The sequence below is a fragment of the Peromyscus maniculatus genome, chromosome 5 (genome assembly GCF_049852395.1).
Source record: "Peromyscus maniculatus bairdii isolate BWxNUB_F1_BW_parent chromosome 5, HU_Pman_BW_mat_3.1, whole genome shotgun sequence".
NCBI classification, from domain to species: domain Eukaryota; kingdom Metazoa; phylum Chordata; class Mammalia; order Rodentia; family Cricetidae; genus Peromyscus; species Peromyscus maniculatus.
Window position 1 is genome coordinate 121,945,431 of NC_134856.1, and position 23,273 is coordinate 121,968,703.

Below are 23,273 nucleotides of genomic sequence, written 5' to 3' on the forward strand. Positions count from 1 at the left end.
CACTATTAGGCTCTGTTGGAGTGGGTATGACCTTGTTGGAGGAAGTGTATCACTGTGGGGGGTGGGCTTTGAGGTTTCCTATGCTCAGGCTACCACCCAGTGTCTTAGTCAACTTCCTGTTGCCTGCAAGATATATGACTCTCACACAACCTGCCGGCTCCACCCTGGCCTGAATCTGCAATGGACACAGATGCCGCCCCCCTCCCCAGGCTTTTGGTTCTGTGGGGGCCGCAAGCAACCAGAAGCCAGAGGCACCAGCCAATCAGGTACCATCATACCAAGTACTATCTAAGGTCTGTAGGCCCGGGCACAAGAGAGAGGAAAGGCAACAGCTTCGTGCCATCCCTATGGCTGGGGCGGGCAGTACTGAACCAAGTGCCACCTGTGACCCAACCAAGAGCCCTGACGCTGGGCAGTTGGGCACCACTGTGGTAAGAGAGTACAGGGTGGGGAGGTGGACAAGAGGGAGAGACGGAATGGTCTGTGGGCAGGGGAGAGAGGAGGATCCAGAGGGGAGAGGGTGGTGAGAAACTGGCTGACGAGAATGGCCAGCTGGCCACCTGAGTCCAGGGAGATGTCTGGGCCTGGACTATGACTAAGGGTCAGGTCTTGATTCAGGGCCCTGGAGTTGCTGAGGGGGCCTGAGTTGATGTCTGTAGCTCCCGTTGTCACTGGGGGCCGTGCAGGGGCCTGTGGCGGGGCCACATTGGTGTCTGAGTGCCACACTGCCACGGTTTAGGCTGCTGCCAGGGCTCACAGCGATGCCCTGGGTCTGGGCTACAACCCGTGACCATGTTGGTGTCTGAGGGCTGTGCTGGTGCTTCATTCCAGGCTGATTCAGGTGGCCAGGGCTGCCAACTGGGGCCTTGGTATCGTCTGGACCAGGGCTGTGGCTGAGGGCCATGTCTGGATCTGTGGCCCTGCCACATCCAGGGTCTGTGTTGAGGTCTGTGGCTCCTGAGGCCACTGAAGGCTGACGATGCCGGGGGTCTAGGCTGCTACCTGGGGCCATGTTGGTATCCGAGGGCCATGTGGGTCTGGATGGCCACCTGTAGTGCCACCTGGGACCATGGTAACGACATGACTGGGCCCATGGTCCTACCACAGCCAGGGTCTGTACTGATGTCCGTGGCCCATGTTGCCACCAAAAGCCACATAGATGCTTGGGGTCTGGGCCACACCCTGTGGCCATGACAGTGTCTGATGGCCATGCTGCCACCAGAGACATCCTGATCTGTCTGGTCTAGCCAGACACCCGGGACCATGATGTTATCTGGGCCAGAGCTGCTTCAGAGGGCCATGGGTCTGGGTCTGTGGTCCTACAGCAGTCAGGGTCTGAGCTGATGTCTGTCCGAGGCTCCTCTTGTCACCGAGGGCCATGCAGAGGACCAGAGTCTGGTTGGCCACTTTGGATCATGTCAGTGTCTGAAGACTACGCTGTGCCATGGGCCATGCTGATCTGGATGGCCAGTGATGCCACCTGAAGCCATGGAGATGTCCAGGCATGGGTCACTGCCTAGGGCCATGGCTGGGGTCTGGGTGTGGTCCATGGCTCCAGTTGCCACCAAGGGCTCTGTGGATACCCGGGGTCTAGCCAGCCACCTGGGACCATGTTGATGCCTGCGGGCCATGCTGCTGCTGGGGCTGCGCTAATCTGAGGTGCCTGTGCTGTCACAGGGGCTGTGGTGGCATCTGGGCCCCCAAGCTGCTGCTGAGGGCCGTGTCTGGGTCCATGGTCCCGCGCAGCTGGGGTCTGTGGTGATGTCCATGGCCAGTGTTAGCATGGGGACTGCTGGAGCCATGCAGTGCTGAGCCGCCCTGCCCTTCCCTGACCCTGGGGTAGTTGGTCCTGCCCCTCACTGGATATTGCAGCAAGCGAGCTCGCCCTCTCCCTCAAGGAAGACCTTGCCCTGCACTCGGGAAAGATGGCCCCACCCTTCACCATAGGCATGCATTTCACCTGGGAAGCACACTAGAGCTGACCCTGTGGTCGGGGACATAGGTAAGCTGACCCTGAGGGCATGAGAGCTGGAGAGCTGACCCTGCCCAGCCTCATCTGCCATGTGGTGGCATGGGTGGGGGGAAGATGCCCTTCTACACCCATTACCACCTGCAGCAGGTTAGAGAGATGGCCCTGGGGTCACAAAGGCAGGAGAGCTGGCCTTGACCCTCACAGGCTGCAGCGCATGAGAAAGCAGCCTCTGCTTCCCGTCTGGGCAGCACACTGGAGCCGACCCTGTTGTCAGGGATGCAGGTGAGCCAGGCCTGAGGGCATGAGAGCAGGAGAGCCAATCCTGTGCCCCCTCGTATGTTCCCTACAGCAATTAGGAAAGAAGTCCTTGCACCTTGCCTGGGCAAAACAGCAGAGCTGGCTTTGGTGATGTGAGTGAGGGGAACTCAGATCTGAGGGCCTGAGAGCAGAACTGGCCCTGCTCCTTGCTGCAGGCTGCAATAGGCGAGCTAGCTGAGGCAGTGTTGGAGAGCTCATGGGGTGGGAAAGGTGAGGGACAGCCAGCGAGCTGACCTACCCAGCTACCACCCAGGCCCAGAACCAGGGCTATGAGCTGGCCCACCCCAACACCCAGAGAATCTATCAACTGTTGGAGTATGTGAAGGGGACGAACCTACAGATCCAAAACAGCAGGATCTCCAAGACACAGGACAACAGCAGGATATCCAAGAGGAGCCCAGTGAGAGCCCGTTATTGGTGGTGTGGCACAAGTCAGAGGCCTCAAGCCAGACCAATGACTCGCTGTGGTAATGAACACTTGTGAGCAAAGATGAATGGACTTAAGGGTAAACTGTGCAACTCAATGGGCCATACTACAGCTTCCACGATAAGAGTCTTCTTTTTTCTTAATTTTTGGCTTTGTTTCTTGGTTTTTCTCTTAAATTTGGTTTTGTTTTGGTGGAGAGGTTGCAAGGACAGAGGGTGGATGCAAGGAGATAAGTGGGATCAGAATGCAGGATGTAAGATCCACAGAGGATCTAAAAAAATAAAGTGAGATGTAAGACTCTCAGCTACTTCTCCAGCACCATGTCTGCCTGCACACCACCATGCTCCCCACCATGACAATACTCAACCTCTGAAACTGTTAGCGAGTCACCCCAATTAAATGTTTCCTTTATAAGAGTTTCTGTGGTCATGGTGTCTCTTCACAGCAATAGAAACCCTAACTAAGAGATAAGCTGGTCCCAGGGACTGGGATATTGCTGTAATAGGCCTGACCATGTTTTTGTTTGGAGGAATTTGGACTTGGGGAGTTTGGGTTTGGAAAATAGTAGAATGTTTTGAGTGTTGCTTTATGAGCCATACTAGCAGGAAACTTTCTGGAAAGGAAGGGAACTCAATTATTTGAGATTTCCCATCTTCCAGGTATCCCAGTCATAGAAACAAAGGTATGAGGTCCCTCAAAGTCATTATGTCCTTCATCAATGGCAAGCGCTTTCCTCTAAATGATTGCTAATCTGCACTGAAACTAGTATAGTCTGTACCTTAGCCAAAAAATAGGATTAACACTGGGTGGGAAAGCCCAGTTCTACACTTTCTGCACAGAATCTGACAGCCCTCCCTTGACTGGCCACAGCCCATATGGTAGAAGAATGTGCATACTCCAGGCCCCACTTGGTCATGTGACTTGTTCTGGCTAATAAACTGTGAACAGAAGCAGTGTGGTCAGGAATGTGCAGACCGCTGGGTCCTGGGTCCTGGCATGAAGAAGATAGGCAGAATGCGGACAGCGCCAGGCCAAGTGCAGTTTGTGAGGGATGGAGGGAGAAACAGAGCTTCACAGTTGCATCATGTGTCACTAAAGCAAACGGTGACCAACTAATAATCCAGGGTCACTACTGTCTTTTCCTCCTTTGACTAAAACGGTCATGAATTAATAGATGGGCTAACACATGAGTATCGAAGCATTCTCCTTCCAGGGGAGATAACATAATTGGTGTTAAACACGAGATGACCATTCATATACCTCAAGAACAGAGTGACTATGTATGCAAACCCTATGGAAGCAGATAAACCGAATATTACCAGCACCCAGTTATTTCTGCTTTTTATCTCTGAAACTTACTATGTAGATCAGGCTAGCCTCCAACTTACGGGCAATCCTCTTGCCTATGCCTCCTGAGTGCTAGGATTACAGGTGTGTACTGCCAAGCCCAGCTATTTTGACTTTTCTAGGAACAACAGTATACAGCACATGGCGAACTCCCAGAGCACTCTCATACAGGTCCCCCAACAGCTCTGTGATGCAGACGGGACAGTTGATAAGTCTAGAAAGCTTGAATACCTTGTCCTACATCACAGGAGAGGCTGACCCAAGGACCACAGGTCCCCCCACTAACCATGCAGATACTCTGAATGATAGTGTCTGCACCAAACTCACAGAGAGCTAAGACCACAGAGTCACCTGTTCTGAGCTTTTAATCCCACCTTACTATCCGAGTGCTCTCTCCAAACACACATGCTGGGTGCACGCACAGACCTCTCTTTCTGAAACACCTAAGGTTAACATACATATATTCTAGCTCCGTATCCACACTGAAGATGAACACCATACTTTGGTGAGTCTTATTCCAATGTTCTCTGCTGATTCAATCATGACCTTTCATAGCACCTCCCCTCCCCAGTAGAGAATCCAGAGTATGGTCACTTACTGCATTTAGTGGTTATGTGGCTAGAGAGTTTTTCAAGTGACCAAATGGAAGTAGTTCAGAAAGGAACCATTCTCAGATGTGTGGTGACTGAACTTGAGTTTTTCATTACAACTTGAATAACTGAAATTTACTTTAAAACTGTTATTTGAAAAACAAATTCAGGCCATGTGGTGGTGGTACATGCCTTTGGTTCTAGCACTTGGGAGGCAGAGGCTTGCAGATCTCTGTGAGTTCAAGGCCACCCTAGTCTACAAGGCGAGTTCCAGAACACCCAGAGCTGTCACTCAGAGAAACCCTTTCTCAAACAAAAACCAATAAATAAATATGTTCAGAAACTGAATTGCTTTATATCACTTTTTAAAAAAAAATTTCAAAAATAAAGAAATGTATTAAAACAATCCAAGGGGCAGAGCGTAGCCTCAGACCAGGTGTTCTCCTAACAAGGTGTAGGATCAGAAGTGATACAGGTTTTAAATGTTTCTGGACTTTGGAATATTTGCTTATATATACTGAAGTAGCTTCAGGATGGGACCTAATTCTAAACCTGAAATGCATGCATGTTTCACATACACCTTCTACACGTACTTTGAAGGTAACTTTATATGGAGTTTTGGTGAGCTTGAGGTTTGAGTGTGGCCTGTCACATGAGGGTAAGGTGTGCAATTCTCTACTTTTGGGATTAGAGCACAATGCAAAAAAATGATGACTTCCTTTTTCTGGATTATTTGCTAATTTGTATTTATTAAGCAGTCAAATGAGAATAGTAGTGACATACATAAACCTAACAAAAGCTCACCAATACTTATGTGAAACTCTTGGGAGAGCATGGAATACCGACATTTTCATATTTTAAAAAAGCAATATTGTGGTCATATCTATGTTACTGATGCCTTCAAGAAGCATCCTCATAAACCTGTCGATCGACAAATTCATGGAAAGAATAACAAAAAAACAGACAGAGACTGGAACAGCCTCATGCCCTGTAGCTCCTACTGTTACAACTGAGTTTACACAACTTCATTTTTAAAATTTCATTTTCCAGAGCTTTGCGGGCTTCAAAACCATAGATGTGAATATAGTAAGATGGTTCTGTCAGAGTCTTAGTAGGTCTTGATTTTATAACTGTAATAAGCACAAGGCACAACCTAACTGTACACTGTGTAGCAAGGATGCTCACTGGTTTCCTCCAGTGTTCTACCTTCAGCCTGCATTTCAAGGAACTGCTTTTCAACACGTGTCTCTACATCATTCTTGGCTGTTAGAGGTCTCTCACTGTGCTAGAGGCTTTGTGCTTTTAGTTCCCAAACAGCACCATCAGAAGACAGCTTGCTTTAAATATCCCTTCCAGTTTGGTCCTTCATTCCAGGATTGCTTGCCCCTCCCCCCCCCACTATGGCACTTTGACTTTCATGATGTAAAACTCAGAGATGCTTCTCTCTGACAGGCAGTAATGGAGGCCCAATGAGGACGCATCATAGCTGTCAAAGTCCCCAAGGCTTCCCAAATCACCCATGAATGCACATACGCACAGCAAAACCACACGCTTCTCTGTTTCCAGGGATGTATTAGCAATGCTACAAGGCTTTTCGATCACAGGAGTATCTGTGAATTTAACACTTCTTCTTCCAATGGGAGACATTTCCTTCAAAGACACACGGAAACAGTTAGGCTGTGCAACTCCGTGGTAAGACCTTGCAATTGTAAGACGCCTGTGGTGGTTTGAATAGGAGTGGTCCCCATTGACTCATATGCTTGGCCCAGAGGGAGTGGCATTATTAGGAGGTGTGGCCTTGTTGGAGGAAGTGTGTCACTGTGGAGGTAGGCTTTGAGGTCTCATATATGCTCAAGCTAGGCCTTGTGAGCAGTCTTTCCTGCTGCCTGTGGATCAAGATGTAGAACTCTCAGCTCCTTCTCCAGCACCAAGTCTGCCTGCATGCAGCCATGTTTCCTGCCATGATGATAATGAACTAAACCTCTGAAACTGTAAGCCAGCCCCAATGAAATGTTTTCCTTTATAAGAGTTGCGGTGGTCATTGTGTCTCTTCACAGCAATAGAAACCCTAACTAATACAATGCCATTTATATTTAGGGTTTCTTCGTCTTCCTCATCGTATGCTTAGTGAAATGTCTTAAGGAATGCCATCAAATGGCTTCTGGTTTGCCTGGGGGAAAAATGAGTTTTCCTAAACAGTCTTTATGCTATATACACAGATACCAATCAAAACATCAAGGTATTAATGTAGAAAAACACTATTGTAGATGGTTCTTAATTGAAACATATTTTTCTTAATTTTTCCTTTTCCTGCATGAGCAAACACAACTCGGAAAGGTGTTTGGGGATGCTTGTTCTGTTTTGTGTGCTGTGCTGATTTGGCCATCCCACAATACACTTGTTTCCATTCAGGCTGCTTCTGCAGTTGATCAGAGAACAGCTGATCGCTGCCCTGTCTCCCAGCTACCCCTGCTCACAGGTGCATGCCCGTCTCCAGGAAATGAGCTCTCCAGAGAGGTTTACTGATCCTTTCTGGTTAAGTAACAACTAGAGAATTTACTTAGGCAGAAAGCTGTATCACAGCATTCCTCCGTTAGGAAGAATGTAAAACCAACCCACAGGGAAATAAATGAACTGTTTAGGACGGAGTCAGTCTGACCCTCAAGTCAGGCTTGACGCTCTGGTTTGAGTGTGATGTCCAACTTACAACCTCCATCTTTGGCTTTACAGTTGTTGCACTTCACAGAGGAACCACCCCCTTTGTCCCAAAGCTACACAGCCGCACCGTACCATAGCACAACCATAAGACTCGTAGCCCAGTTCCTCTCCTTGAAACATCTACATACAGCTGTCACAGGACAGGGGCCTGTGGCTGTCAGTGGACAGGAGCCTGTGGTACCAGACACTCTCCACGCTGAAACCTGGAGCTGCACCTGGATCATCCTGACTCTTGGAGAGTACTAAAAAGGCCTTTGAAAGCAGCGAAGAGAGAAAAGTTTGAGACACTAGGACCTCAAAGGTTAAGGCAGAAAAAGTCTACATGAAGCATTGTCATAAAAATAATGTAATTCTAAGGCTGGAGAGGTGGCTTGGTGATTAAGAGCACCTGTTGTTCCTTCAAGGGACCCCAGTTTGATTCCCAGCACCCCACTTATCAGTTCACAACTCCAGTTACAGGATACACAGGACACAGGCGCACATGCAAGCTAATCACTCATACACATAAGATAAAAGAAGTAAATCTTAAAAATGCAAGTTTGGAAATATAATTCTGAAGTACACTGGTGTGGGAACTGGAGACATGGCTCAGTGCGTAAGAGCAACTGCTGTGGAACCCTGAGGATCTGAGTGTGGACACCGAGCACCCACAGGAAGACCTGGGTGTGGTCACACGTGCCTGTGAGCCCACAGCTTTGGGAAGCAGAGACAGGAGGATGCCTGGTGCGTGCTGGCGGCCAGCTGTGGTGGTATTGTTTTTTCCAAAATATTGTGTACCTTAATAAACTTATCTGGGGTCAGAGAACAGAAAAGCCACTAGGTAGGCGGTGATAGCACACGCCTTTAATCCTGGCATTCCAGAGATAGAAATCCCTCTGGATCTCTGTGAGTTCAAGGCCACATCGGAAATAGCCAAGCATGGTGACACACACCTTTAATCCCAGAAAGCCAGCCTTTAATCCCAGGGAGTGGTGGTACAAAACAGAAAGATATATAAGGCGTGAGGACCAGAAACTAGAGACATTTTGGCTGGTTAAGCATTCGGCTGGTTAAGCTTTCAGGCTTTGGAGCAACACAGTTCAGCTGATATTCATTGGGATGAGGACACAGAAGCTTCCAGTCTGAGGAAACAGGACCAGCTGAGGAATTGGCAAGGTGAGATAGCTATGGCTTCTTCTGTCTCTCTGATCTACCAGCATGGACCCCAATAACTCACCTCGGGTTTGATTTTATTAATAAGAACTTTTAAGATTCCTGCTACATCTGGCGCCCAACGTTCGTGTTACGAATTCATGAAAAAGCTGCTTGGCTGTGGCCTTGTGAGCCCCAGCTCAGGCCCACGTTACACTCAGCCAGTTGTGGTGGCACACGCCCATAGGATTTGCTGAAGGAGACAGAGGCAGGAGGATCCCGAGTTTGAGGCCGGCCTAGGAGGCTTGGGAGAAGATTTGGCCTGGACTGAGCCACAAACAGTGGTGGGACCATGGAAGCAGTGGCTACTGCTCCACGTTGCCAGCTCCTTCTCATCGTGTTGGTGACTGCGGTGATGCTGCTACCTGGGACAAAGGGTTTACTGCTGCTGGTTCAGAGAAGAATTGCCAGGACCATCGTGTTACAAGAAAGCATCGGCAAAGGTCAGTTTGGAAAAGTTTGGCAAGACAAATGGTGGGGAGAAAATGTTGTGAAGATTTTCTGTTCTAGGGAAGAATGTTCATGGTTCCAAGAGACAGACATTTATCAGACTATGATTGCTCCAAACCACAGAGGAGGCAAAAAAAAAAAAAAAAAAAAAAAAAAAAAAAAAAAAAAAAAAAGTCTGCAGGAAACCATGACCATGCCTAACAGTGACTTTGAAATCTTCAAAAAGATGACAGGATCCTACAACGATGATTCCACATGGACTATGATAAAGCCATTAAGCCGATTAACACCATGGAAAAATCAACTTTGGACTACAAACTGGTCAGGACAATTTCGAGAGGACTAGTTGAGATGATCCAGCCTGACAGACTACTCAAACAAGGACTTGAAACAAGTCCTGAACTTTCCTATTATGCAGAGACTGGACAAACGATACAGGATTGATGATTAACCCCCAAATTTTCTTTTCAAGATTCCCTAAAGATATCTTCACCCCTAGAAAGCAAAAAGAAAAAGAGAATATAGATATGAGATAGATCATCGAATCTACTCTGAGAAAAAAGATAAAGAAATAATAGGATAAATAGGTAGATCACTGAATCTACACTGAAGAAAAAGGGGAAGATATAAAAATGACAAAAGGTAGACTAATGAATCTATTATGAAAAGAAAAAAGAGAAAATATGGATATGATAAGATAAAAAGGGAGATTATGGAATCTACTTTTAAAAAGGAAGTACTTGTTTTAAATAAGATAAGTAATGAATTTTTTTTGGTCTGAGTTTATCAGTTGTTACTGGACTGGACATTGTTAATATATATAATGGAGTTTTTATCTGAATCTGTCAAATGTTAATGGACTAGACATCATTAATGTAATTTTTGTCTGTATATATTGTATATACATATTAGATAGTTTTTCTTGTATTAGTTATAAGCTTTCTTTAATTTTAGACAAAAAGAGAGGAGATGTGGTGGTATTGTTTTTTCCAAAATATTGTGTACCTTAATAAACTTATCTGGGGTCAGAGAACAGAAAAGCCACTAGGTAGGCGGTGATAGCACACGCCTTTAATCCTGGCATTCCAGAGATAGAAATCCCTCTGGATCTCTGTGAGTTCAAGGCCACATCGGAAATAGCCAAGCATGGTGACACACACCTTTAATCCCAGAAAGCCAGCCTTTAATCCCAGGGAGTGGTGGTACAAAACAGAAAGATATATAAGGCGTGAGGACCAGAAACTAGAGACATTTTGGCTGGTTAAGCATTCGGCTGGTTAAGCTTTCAGGCTTTGGAGCAACACAGTTCAGCTGATATTCATTGGGATGAGGACACAGAAGCTTCCAGTCTGAGGAAACAGGACCAGCTGAGGAATTGGCAAGGTGAGATAGCTATGGCTTCTTCTGTCTCTCTGATCTACCAGCATGGACCCCAATAACTCACCTCGGGTTTGATTTTATTAATAAGAACTTTTAAGATTCATGCAACAGCCAGCCTCGCCCCGATTCAGTTGAGAAACCCTGTCTCATGTGGAAAGTGATAAAGCAGGACACCGGGCCTTTTTCTCTGGCCTCTGTACACACTCCACTCCCACAGATATACAGCGTGATAACTACATCCTTTAACTCAATCATTTTCCTGATAACAGCTAACGGAGCACAAAGCATTGAGAGCATGAGAGGAGAGAGTCATGGAGGTGGTCCGGAAAAGGGACCTGCTGCTTTAGAAGGGAGGAGAAGAGGGAACACTCATGAGCAAAGATGTAGGGGACAGGCTGGGCTCAGGGGTGGTGTCCAGGAAGTAGAAACAGAAGGTAGGAAGGTCCCTGGACAAGCAGCAAACCCACTTTGCATCCACTTTACAATCTGGAAGATGACTGACTGCTCCTCACCCTTCCAGGACTGAGACCGTCAACCACCACCACCACCACCCTGAAGTGGAGGGCCGCCCTGCCCCCCTGTGCCCAGCACACAGCAAACAGACCACTCGGTCAATGACGGCTCTCTGCACGGCTCTGGAAGCTGAGCCATTCTTGACAAAGCTATTCTAGAAACTTCAATTTTAAGCCAGACCAACCAACCTCTGAATAAACAATGGAAAATTGTTTTAATTCTATTTTGAGGACAGTGATAGAAGAGGCTGTAGTTACACTTAAGGAATAGTCACAGAGATCATAGCCATTTCCTGGTGGTATGTTTGAGAGAAAGTAGAGATTATGCGGATGCCACTAGATATCTAAAAGGTCAGATCTGTGAGAATCCATCAATTTCAAACCTCACCTACTCTTTAGGTAAAACATGCTTGTGTCCCGGGCTTCCTAACAAAGCTTTACAAAGGTTTCTCCTGAGCCATGTTCATTATAAAATAAATAGCTCTTTGGGGGGCCGGAAGCTGTTTCCCCTTCCTCCCATCCTCTGAAGAAATAGGGACAATGAAACAATAAAAGGCAGCATAGATGGGAAGGTAGTGTGTGTGTGTGTCAGAGATCAGCCGCTGGTGTCCTGGATGCTGCTCACCTTGTTCTGAGACGGAGTCCCTCATTGGTCACGGGCTTGCCAATTTGGTGAGGCTGGCTGACCAGTAAGATTCATCTGTCTTTGCCCTTGAAGCTACAAGTGCGTGTGCCCCCATGTCTGTCTGGTTTTTTCACATGGATTCTGTAGATTGAACTCAGGACCTCACGCTTGTGTGGTGTGGGGCAAGCATGTTCCCATTCCGGAAGGCAGAAATCAATATTCCCACGCACCTCCTCACTGATTGCATATCAATCACCACTTTTCCCCCATGGAACACAGCAAAGCCCTGAACTGATCACTGCTCAAGAAGCAGTGTATCTCACTTAAGGAAAAGCACAGCTCCCAGGCGTCAGGTCTTCATCTACATACAACAACTGCTGGAAATCTATGAATGTAGCACAAGTATTAAGGACTCAGCCGTTCAGCCATAACATGCATCGACCCTCCTGTAGGCTAAACAAATGTTCCATGCTGACCTTAAAAAGGACATTCATTTAGAGTTCCAACCATAAAACCTGAATAAATATTCATCCTCTCTTATTTACTTTTACCAAAGTGCACAATTACCACTTAAATGCACAGTTATTGCCAATTCTGTACTAGCTAATAGGGGATTTAAATAAGATTAAAAAGGATTAGTGTGGAGGGCAGATGGAGGGTAAAATGTACCTGCCAATCACCCAACAGCTAAGGTTTAGATGTCTTAGGAGAACATGGTATCATAACACTCTAAGGCTGTCATTGACTTTTTAAACAAAACTATAGCATTTTAAGAATTGCTGTACCAGCTAAAAGCAAAATAGAGGGAAAAAATAGAAAGAAAAGAAAAAGATTTCACATTAGTCAAGTGGCAGACATATTTACAGAAATCAAAAGAGGGATTGTTGTAATGGGAAAAGAAGAGATCCCCCACCCCTAGTCTGGACCCCATGTAGCCCAGGCTGGCCTTGAATTTGGCTAGCAGCTCACTGATATTTGAACTCTTGGTCTTCTTGCCTTCACCTTCTAAGTGTTGGGACAGATTGAGCCACCATCCCAGGCAGGAAAAGATTCTGCCTCAGATTGTAAAACCACAAAGATAGTTCTGTGCTAACATTCACATATTGTTTAAAAGTTAATGAATGAATGAATCCACAGCACGGAGAGAGACTCCACACTCTGCAGAGCAGGGGATGGCCTTCCTCAGGGAAGCCTCCCTGGTCCGTCACTGTTCACAGGTTGAAAGTAACTTCTGTTCCCACTATCATTTTTACCCCATTAGTTGCTTTTCTGGTTAAAATAAGTGACCTCTATGAGACTCCTTTGCCATTACAACGAATGACAGTGAGAACAAGCGACATTATGCAGTGACAGAAGTCCCTGTGCCCCACAGCTGTGTCTAAATTAAAGGCCCAATTGCGGGAAAGAGCCAGGCTTTATCTGGCTCACTCTGATCCTTGTGACTTAGCTAGTCTCTAGGAGCAGATGTCATGGGATTGGGAGGAGGGGGTCTGACCCGGAAGGGTGGATCTCCTGGGCTTGGAGAAGACAGCTAGGGCTCCACAGAGGGGCTCAGCTTTCACCGACTTGCAACCTGGAATGCACCAAGGACGTCTGGAGTTGGACCTTCTCTTTCTCTTCCCTCCAATTCCACTTTATGAGATATAGACTCAGTTCCTCTTCCCCCTCAGGTCCAGTCCGGAGCCTCACTCCTAAAAGTAGTTCCCACTCAGCCGGAACACCCTGAAGATAAGTAGGGGACCCAGGGCACCAGCTCAGCTTAGGGATCCCTCTGCAGGCGTGTAAAGAGAGGACAGCGCCAAGTCCTGAAAGCTGGAGACCTCTAGGGAGAGTCCTGGGGAGCCTGAGGGACCCTGAGAAGCTTAGGGAGCCGGGAGAGCCAGGCCCCTGCCCGCGTCCTCCCGTCCCCTAGCCCGCCGCTCCGCCCTGGGACCCTCCTCCCTCCCGCCGGCCCGTACCGGCGTCCAGGTCCCGCCTCCCGGCGGAGAGTGGCCCTGGCTGGACAGGGCGCCGAGGCGACATGCCGGGCGACTTCGATGCTCAGGTCGGGCTGGGTCCCGCAGCCTGCTCGGGATTACCCGCCGGCGCCGGCAGCTTACCTCGTTCGCTCCCTTGTGAAGCTCCAGCGCAGTGTGTGTTTCGTATCCTAGGAAACGGCCAGGGCGCGCCTGCCCGCGCGGCTTGCCGCTCACGCCACGCCCACGGAGGGCGGGGTCGGGCGCGACACGCCCCGCCCACCACCGTAGGCCTCGCCTCCGCGAAGGGACCGCCCGGCCAATCTATTCTACCCATTCACCTTTTTAAAATGACTAACAGCGTTTATTTATTCTTAAAACCTTTTTTATTATACAATTGTCGCCTTGAAAACATGCATATTTGTATAATTCGCCTCTATAATAGGGACTTTCTAGATGTTGTTGGCTTTCACAATGTAAGGTTTCAGATCTTGTGGGGAAGCATATTGAAACTGACAAGCCAGAGCATGGCATAGTGAACTTGGATGCATATGACGTAGCATGTTGGAAATGTCCCTGTATATGTTTCACTGGCACGAAGGAGGAATACTTCACCCACCGTGCACAAACCCGACGTGGCTTCAGGTTAAGAACCAGACTTGATATTAATACGTAAATCAAAGAAGGAATTGACACACAAATGTTTGACACTTTAAAATGAACCGATTACTCATCAAATACTGCAGAATAAGCTAAGTCTATCTTTAAAGGGCAATGTTTAATCCTGTATCAAGTCACTGTGCATAGCTTATGCGAAGTAGTTTGCACAGCTTGCATGTCGTATGTCTTTAATAAATAAGGCACTGAGTTCTGTATATGAAGTGTTGACTATGAGCCAGCACAGGAACAGCTAAATGAATGCACTAAAAACGGGGAGAAGCAGCGGAGAGATCCCCGAATGTACAGCGTGTGGGCACGTTAGGCATCCAGATCTGAAGAAAAATAGACAATGTTCACAAAGAGAAAGTTGACTCTTGAGAATCAATTTCATGTTTCATTTTTTCTTCTCTTTTTGAGATTATAATTACATCCTTTCTCCTTCCCTTTTCTCCTTCCAGACCTTCCTGAATAACCGTTCTTGCTCTTTCAAATTCATGGCCTCTTTTTTCATCAATTGTTGTGACATGCATAGGTGTGTACACATGAATACTTCTAGACATAACCTGCTCAGACTGTATAAAGTCACTTGTATGTATGTTTTCAGAGATGGCCATTTGGTATCGGTAACAACAGATGTGCTCTTCCCTGGGGAGGACTATTTCTCCCACTCTCAGTGTTCCTTGGTTGCCTGTAGTTCTTGTGTAGTGTTGAGACCTTGTGGTTCCCCCCCATCCTACCCCAAGCCAACCCCCAGCCCCATGCATTTTGCCAAGTCTATTCTTGTCCTTGTTCAGCTCATATTTAAGCAGTCATTGAAGGGACCTGGGTACTGTGGGGTGCTCCCCTCTGGACTCCAGATTAGGCACAGACCACACTCTAACACCAATTTCCAAACAAAGGGATCATTATTAAGCAAGGTGGAGAGAAAAGGTGGTTGAATCTGAATGGGGCAGAAATGGCAGCAAATAGCTTTGCAAGTGTCAGTTTTAAGAGGGGAAAAGAGGAGGTCTGAGTGAGAACGAGCTAGGACTGGTTGGTAAGTTCTGACTGGGTATTTTAATTAGGTTTGTCAAAATAATGAATTTTGATGACTGAACCTTGATATTTTGATGATTGGACCTTGGTGACCAGTCTCAGAAATGAGCCAATGGACAAATAAGGGAATAGACGTTGGTGGCTAGCTTTAGGAGTGTGATCTAACAGTTTAGAGAGGAAGAGAGAAGGGTGAAGGGAAAACCTGTTGGCACCATGTTTGCCGTGCTCAGGCCTGTTAGAGAGCCCTTCAGGCATGTTAGGGAGACTTTGTGGGTGCAGCTTTCATTATTAGAGACACAGTCTCAGCACATTCCCCAATCCTCTGGCTCTCGGGATCGGTCCAGCCCTGCTTCTGCAGTGTTCCTTGACCCTTAGGGAACTGGAGTTGTTTTGTGAATGGATCTATTGGGACTGCGCTCCATTACTCTGCCTTTGATTGGTTATGCTTTTCTGTAGTGGTCTCTGTGTTGAAAAGAGAAGTTTCCTTGATGAGAGGCAAGGACTTGCCTGGAACTCACCATGTATCCCAGGCTGGCCTAGGAAGGAGAGTCTTGATTACCTTTTCCAGTCACATCATCAAAATTCAGTTGGCTTGCTTTTTATTTTGGTTTTCCTTAGATTCATTCTGTAAAGTCTTGATTCATTAAATCTGGTCCTCAGGCTGCGAAACTTGGGAGAAGCCTTGTGCTTTCTGGGTGCTTGTTTCTATAGATGCTCTTGCATCTCAGGTCCTTATATTGCTCAACTCCATGGGTCTATTTTCCTCCCATGTGGCTCCTCAGTCTGTTTTCATTTATTCTTTAAGAGAATGTTGCTGGGCTGGGCAGTGCCTTTGATCACAGCACTGGGAAGGCAGAGTCAGGCAGATCTCTGTGAGTTTAAGACCAGCCTGGTCTATAAATTGAGTTCCAGGACAGCCAGGACTGTTACACTAAAAAAAAACTGAGAGAGAGAGAGAGAGAGAGAGAGAGAGAGAGAGAGAGAGAGAGAGAGAGAGAGGTGGGGGGGACACATACAGTAGTACAGGATTAGACAATGGGTATGGTAAGATCAACTGTGACAAAATGAGCAAATAGCAATTAGTACAGAATAAGAGAAGGGGACACTGGTGTCACTGCAAAAGGCCTGACCAAAGGATGCGTGAGTCAGAAGTGGGGTAGAAGAGGCAGTGATGGGCTCACTTAGAGATACCTGGTTAGGCACTAGACTGTGTCCTTGCCACCGGAAATGGTGTCGAGGCAGAGAGCACAGACTGTGTCACGGCTTACAGTGAGGCAGGCAGTTGAAATAAAAAGCATGTTGGGCAGGAGTGATGGCACATACGTGCAATTCCAGCATGCAGGAGATCGAGAAGATTGAGAGCTCTAGGCTAGCCTGGGCTACACAGTGTCTTGAGCCAGACATGATGATGTATTGCTACAACACCAGCATCGGGGACGTGAAGGTGGGAGGGCCAAGAGTTCAAGAGCAGCCTCAGCTGCATAATGAACTTCAAGGCCAGCCTGGGGTTCATAAGATCATCAATAACATAAAACAAATACCCCCTCAATCCAAAAAACAAAACAACAAAAAGCCTATGTTAGATCAGAGAGGTCTTGCTCTCTAGGGATCCTAATCCTTAGCATGCATCATGAGGAAAGCAGGAAGTCCTGCAAGTGATCTGCATTCAGATTTGCATTTCATCAAAGTGAGTGAGCACAGAGGAGAGTATGCTGATGCAGGACTGAGTAGTCCGTCTGGAGGCCAGAAGAGGAGAAGGAGCCCATTGAAACGGACTGGGAAGGAATGATGGGAGCCAATGACAGCCGAGAGGTTGGAAACAGGACATAGCACTCAGGGAGACCCGGGAGCTGAAACGGACAGGACCATCTGCCCTAGATGACTGGTGGCCTGTGGTGCATGCAGCCAAGATGAGCGACATCTGAAGATAGGGAATCCGAGGATGAAGAGTGTAAGCAACAAGTCTGGTTTGAGGGCTATTCAATGCAAGATTACAAGACAGGATTGGCTGTAGCTCAGGCTGGACTTGCCTGCTGATCTTCCTGCCCCCGAACACTCAGTTTGGAAAAGGGAAAGGCTGATTTTTGCTAACTCTTTCTGGGGGTGCACTCTAGGGTCACATGTCCCACTGCCTTTGGGCCAGTGCTGGAGTCGTGAGAGTACATGATGGAGGAGCTGTTAAGCAATGGCAGAGAGAGGGAGAGAGAGAGAGAGAGACAGACAGACAGACAGACAGACAGACGCCACTAACTCTTCCTCCCAGTAGTGAACCTCTCCTTCTAAATCTTTCACTCTTTCTCACTAGTGGTGTCACATACTGGGCCCTAAATATCTCTCTCTCTCTCTCTCTCTCTCTCTCTCTCTCTCTCTCTCTCTCTCTCTCTCTCTCTCTCTCTCTCTCTCTCTCTGTGTACACATATGTACAGGCACACACGCTCATACACACTCAGAGGCTAAAGGAGAGTGCCAGCTACCACAGTCTGTAACTCTCTGACTTATCCCCTTTAGCCAAGGTCTGTCTCTGAACCCCAGCTAGGCAGGTGGCCAGCAATCCTCCTGTCTCCGCTCCCCACCGCACTGGGGTTATCGGCACATGTGGCCACGCCTGGCGTTTTAGGTAGGTTCTAAGGTTTCGAACTAGGTTCCTGGAGCTTTAACAGCAAGCTCTCCTCTGAGCCATCTCTTCAGCACCCTGAGGGGTCCAAACCCTTAACAGAGCCTTTGAGGGACACTGAACACCAACACTGTAGTAGATGGTCCCAGTCTTTCAAATGGGCTACTCACTCCACTCATGCGTCATCCTACCTGAGGAAGGATGTTCATCCTCACTACAATTACATAGAGTACCAGTGTTATTGATGTTTCTCTTAAATTTTGTCCAAGCTAAATGTACTTGTCACAATTATTATTTAGGAGATGGTTTTAAGAAAACTGGGCAGTCTTACTTACATGCTATATCACATATGGCCACAAGGTGGCACTCTTCTATGGCAATTTTCCTCCCGACCTTATTTAAGGAGAGGGTTTGCTTTTCTTCATTTTTTTATTTATTGGAAGATTTCATATATGAGTACATTATATTTACATATTTTCACTCATCCCTCTCCCTCCTCAAATTATTCCCTTGTTCCCCCAAAACTCACTCAAGAATTCATGACCTCTTTTTCTATAATTATTTTTTATTATATGTATTTTGATATAGTGTCTCACTCTGTAATCCAGACTGGCCTGGAACTCACTAGCCAATAGCCTAAGATGGTCTCAAATCATAGCAATATGTCTGCTTCAGCTTCCAGAGTGCTGAGATTACAGGTGTGAGCTGTCGTTCCTGTCTGGATATTTGATTTTTTCCCCCTTTAATTGAAAATGGATTTTTTTCTCACATAATATATCCTGATTATAGTTTCCCGTTCCTCCACTCTTCCTGGTTCTGCCCCACCACACCTCCCACCCAGATTCACTCCCTTCCTGCCTCTCATTGGAAAACAAACAGGAGTCTAAGGGATAATAATAAAAGAAAATAAGATAAAGTATAATAAGATAAAACAAAACTAACACATAGGAATTGAACAAAACAAACAGAGGGAAAAGAGACCAAGAAGGCACAAGAATCAGAGACCCACTCATTTGCACACTCAGGAATTCCATAAACACTAAACTGGAAGCCACACTATATCCACAGAGGACCTGGCGCAGACCTGTGCGGGCCCTGTGCTTAGTGTTTCAAGATCTCTCACTCTTTGCATATTGTCTAATTGTGGGTCTCTGAATTTGTTCCCATCTGCTGCAGGAGGAAACTTCTCTGATGATGGCTGAGCAACGCACTGATCTATGAGTATATATATTTTAGATCAGTCAGTCGTATTTGGTTTTACCCTAGATTCCTAGACTATCTAGTCTAGGTTCTTGGTCACCGAAGCTGTTTCCAGTATGGAATCCACATAGTGGAGTGGCCCTTAAGTCAAATTGGATATAGGTTGGATACTTGCACAAACTTTGTGCCACCATTACAGTACACCAGCATACTTGAAGGCAGGACACCAGTTTAGATCACAGGTTGGGCTGGAGTTTACATTTCTCCTTTGGTAGCATGCAGAGTACTTCCTGTACCAAAGATGCCAGCACACATGGATGAAGGCTCTATGTAGGCACCAGCTCGACCTCATCCTATCACAGAGACTCTTTCTCAACCATGTTCATTAAACCGCTCTACTCATGTAATTTGGATAAGAGTCTTTCAATCTCATAGATTTTCTCAAGAACAAAGAACAAACCAATTGTTTTTGTTTGTTTCTGTTTTATTGAGTTCAGCCCTGATTATTTCCTGCCATCTACTCCTTTTGGGAATCCTTGTTGTTATTGGAGAGCTTTCGATGTGGTGTTAAGTTACTAGTATGAGATCTCTCCAATTTTTTTTATGTATGTACTTAGTGCTATGAACTTGTCTTTAGGAACTGCTTTCATTATGTCCTATAAATTTGGCTACGTTGTGTACTTATTTTCATTCAATTCTAGAAAGTCTTTCATTTCTTTCTTAATTTCTGTCTTGACCTATTTTGCATTTAGTAGTAAATTTTTCAGTTTGCATAAGTCTGTGATCTTTCTGTTGTTGTTGATACCCAGTTTTAATCTGTGTTGGTCAGACAAGATGCAGGGTGTATTATAGTTTTCTTGTATCTGTTGAGATTTGCTTTGTATCTAATCATGCGGTCAATTTTGGAGAATGGTTTATGAGGTGCTGAGAAGAAGGTATATTCTTTTGTGTTTGGGTAATATATTCTGTAAATATCTGTTCAGTCCATTTGGTTTATGATAGTAGTTCTCAACCTGTGGGTCATGACCCCTTTGAAGTCACATATCAGATATTTACATTATAATTCATAACAGTAGCAAAATTATAGTTATGAAGTAGCAAAAAATAATTTTATGGTTGGGGGTCACCACAACATGAGGGATTGTGTTAAAGGATCACAGCATTAGGAAGGTTGAGAAGTGTTGGTTTATAATATCAGGGAGTGCCAGCATTCCTCTGCTTAGTTTTTGTCTGAATGACCTGTCTATTGGCAAGAGTGGGGTACTAAAGTCTCCCACTACCAGTGTGTGAGCGTCAATATGTGATTGATTTAAGCTGTAATAGTGTTTCTTTTAGGAATTTGGATGCCCTTGTGTTTGGTCATAGATATTAAGAACTGCAATGTCTTCTTTGTGATTTTTTTCTTTGATGACTATATAATATCCTTCCTTATCTCTTCTGATTAGTTGAAGTCTATTTTGTCAGATATTAAAATGCCCACACCAGCTTTATTGGAATATCCTATTCCTTCCTTTTTTGTTTTGTTTTGTTTTGTTTTTTTTTTTTAAGACAAGGTTTCTCTGTGTAGCTTTGCGCCTTTCCTGGAACTTTCCTGGAAAAAAAAATATCATCACTCCAGCCAGGGAAGCAAGTACACTAACTGCAGATTTTGTGTGTGTGTGTGTGTGTGTGTGTGTTTGTTTGTTTTTCAAAACAGGTTTTCTCTGTGTAATAGTCCTGGCTATCCTGGAACTCAATTTGTAGACCAGGCTGGCCTTGAACTCACAGAGATCTGCCTGCCTCTGCCTCCTAAGTGCTGGGATTAAAGGTGTGTGCCACCACCACCCAGCTTCTAACTACAGATATTAACTTCTCCCTCTTCTCCTCCAAATCCAATCCCCATTCTCATTCCCATCTCTGTAGCAGCCACCTGTGTGGCCTCTCCTCACTCTCTACCCTCATACTCAAGAGACTAAGCAGATCCTGGTGGAAGACCCTGCTTTCCTCCCTCCTGTGGATCCCCTAAACATCCCCCCTCCAAATCCATCCCCATTCCTAAATGTCAGCTCCCAATACCTAGAAACACGCTTTACCTGAAAACTCCATTGGTCACATCCAACAGGATCCCAGGATTTCCTATACAGGCAGCACACAGCTACCACACTCTCCTAAGAACAGAGAGGGCAACAGAAACCAAGGAACAAAACACCCACCCAACAAAGATAAGACCAGATATTAGCACCTAGATTACCCAACCCAGGTGCCTAGACTCCAGCATTAAAACACAACCAATAACAACCAGGATAATATGTCTCCACTAGAACCCAGCACCCTACCATAGCAGGCCTCAATATTAATGGTGTCAGTTCCACAATAAAAACAAACAAAAAACATCATGGACATGAAAACAGAATCCATCCTTCTGTCGTATTCTAGAAACACACCTTAACTTCAAGGACAGACCTCACCTCAGGGTAAAAGGAAGGAATAGGCCAGGTAGTGGTGGCACATGCCTTTAATCCCAGCACTCAGGAGGCAGAGACAGGCAGATCTCTGTGAGTTCGAGGCCAGCCTGGTCTACAAATTGAGTTCCAGGATAGCCAGGACTATTACACAGAGAAAACCTGTTTTGAAAAACAAACAAACACACACACACACACACACAAAATCTGCAGTTAGTGTACTTGCTTCCCTGGCTGGAGTGATGATATTTTTTTTTCTGAAAATCATTTTCAATAGTCACCTGATTTATTAAGAAAATTAGTGTGGGCTGGGGGTAAGGGGAGGGGGTGGGAGGGGGGGAGAACAGGGGACCCCGTGGCTGATATGTAGAACTGAATGGTATTGTAAAATAAAATAAAAGGAAAAAAAAGACTTAAAAAAAAGAAAATTAGTGATTCTAACCCTTTATGATTTCCCTGATCATAAATGAGTTTCCCTTGAATTCTTATTGATAATTAACCAATTATGAGTAGTTAAGTAGATAATGAAAATATGAAAGCCCAGTTGGTGACTTTTCTATTTATCTGTTTTACTTTACTTGCCAATATATAACAACAGAATACAAGAAAGCAAACTATGTATCTCCCTATTGGTGATTTTGTATGTGTCAGTCGTTTTCTTTTTTATTAACATTTTTAAAAATTAAAATATAGTTATGACACTTTCCCCCTTTCTGTTTTCTCCTTCTAATCCTTTCCATGCCTCTTTTCCTTTGATTATTAGTTGTGTGAGCGTGTGTGAGCGTGTGTGTGTGTGTGTGTGTGTGTGTGTGTGTGTGTGTGTGTGTGTATAGACACATACATATATACAGATAACCTGCTGAGTCTGTTTAGCGTATCTTATGTGTATATCATTTCAGCGATGACCATTTTGTGTTGGATAACCAGTCGGGTGGTTCATCCTGAGGAGAGGCGAATTCTTCTCCCTCAGCAGTCATTCGCTGCCTGCAGTTCTTGTTTAGGAGTGGAAACCCACGACATTCCCCTTTCCTTATTAACATGCCTATTGGAATTGTCATCTTTCAGGTCTTGTTTAGGCGGCCATATTGCTGAGGTGTCCTGAATGTAGCTTCCCTGTCATTTCTAGGAGGTACAATATCACACCAGGCTTCCTGGTCTTCTGGCTCTCACAGTCTTTCCACCCCATTTCTGGGGTGCTCTCTGAGCCTTGGATGTAGGAGTTGCATTGTAGGTGTATCCATTGGGGCTGGGCTCCCCACAATCCACTAATCTCCACATTATAACCAGTTGTGGTTTTCTGTTACGGTCTCTGCTTTCTTCGATGAAGGGTGAGAGCCATACTTGAAAGGATGTATGTTAGAATGCAGTTAGAAATTATGGCAATTTAATATAGAGATGGTAGTAGGCTCCCTTCTAAGATCCATGACCTCACTAGCCCCAGCCAGGTTCTTGGTTATGTTTCTAGTCATGATTTCCTTCCTGCTAAGTTGGCCTTAAGTCCAACTACACAGCTATTGGTTACTGCCAAGATATGAGTGCACTATTACACCTCACAGATATCTTACCATGCTGGCCATTGTTAAAGTTCGTAGACATCACAGCAGGGTAGGACTTTCTGGTATTATGGAAGCTGGACCACAGTAAGGAAGCTTTCAGGTTCGACCCAGCTCAAATCATGTGAGTCACGTGTTCTAACAAACATCCTTGGTGTTATTCATCCCTCCTCCTTTATAGTCTGTTCTTTATTCATTAAAACACTTTTTCCAGTGCTGGGAATTGAACCCAAGGCCTTTGCAGGCTGGTCAAACTATACTTCCTGACTCTAATACTTTAAATGA

General features: G+C 45.8%; 1 protein-coding gene across 17 annotated transcripts in view; it reads right to left on the reverse strand.

The window, feature by feature from the left end:
* Positions 1 to 13,730, reverse strand: part of Mak (male germ cell associated kinase) — a 53,156-nt gene extending 39,426 nt beyond the window's left edge. For 6 of the 17 annotated variants that reach the window (XR_013051597.1, XR_013051595.1, XM_076573217.1 and 3 more), the window contains exon 1: positions 13,630 to 13,730. The gene's annotated coding sequence lies outside the window, so the exon portion shown is untranslated. Of the gene's footprint in view, positions 1 to 13,488 lie in introns of all 17 variants that reach the window. The other 11 variants (XR_013051594.1, XR_013051593.1, XM_076573216.1 and 8 more) reach the window with 6 other exon arrangements.
* Positions 13,731 to 23,273: the final 9,543 nt, after the last annotated feature.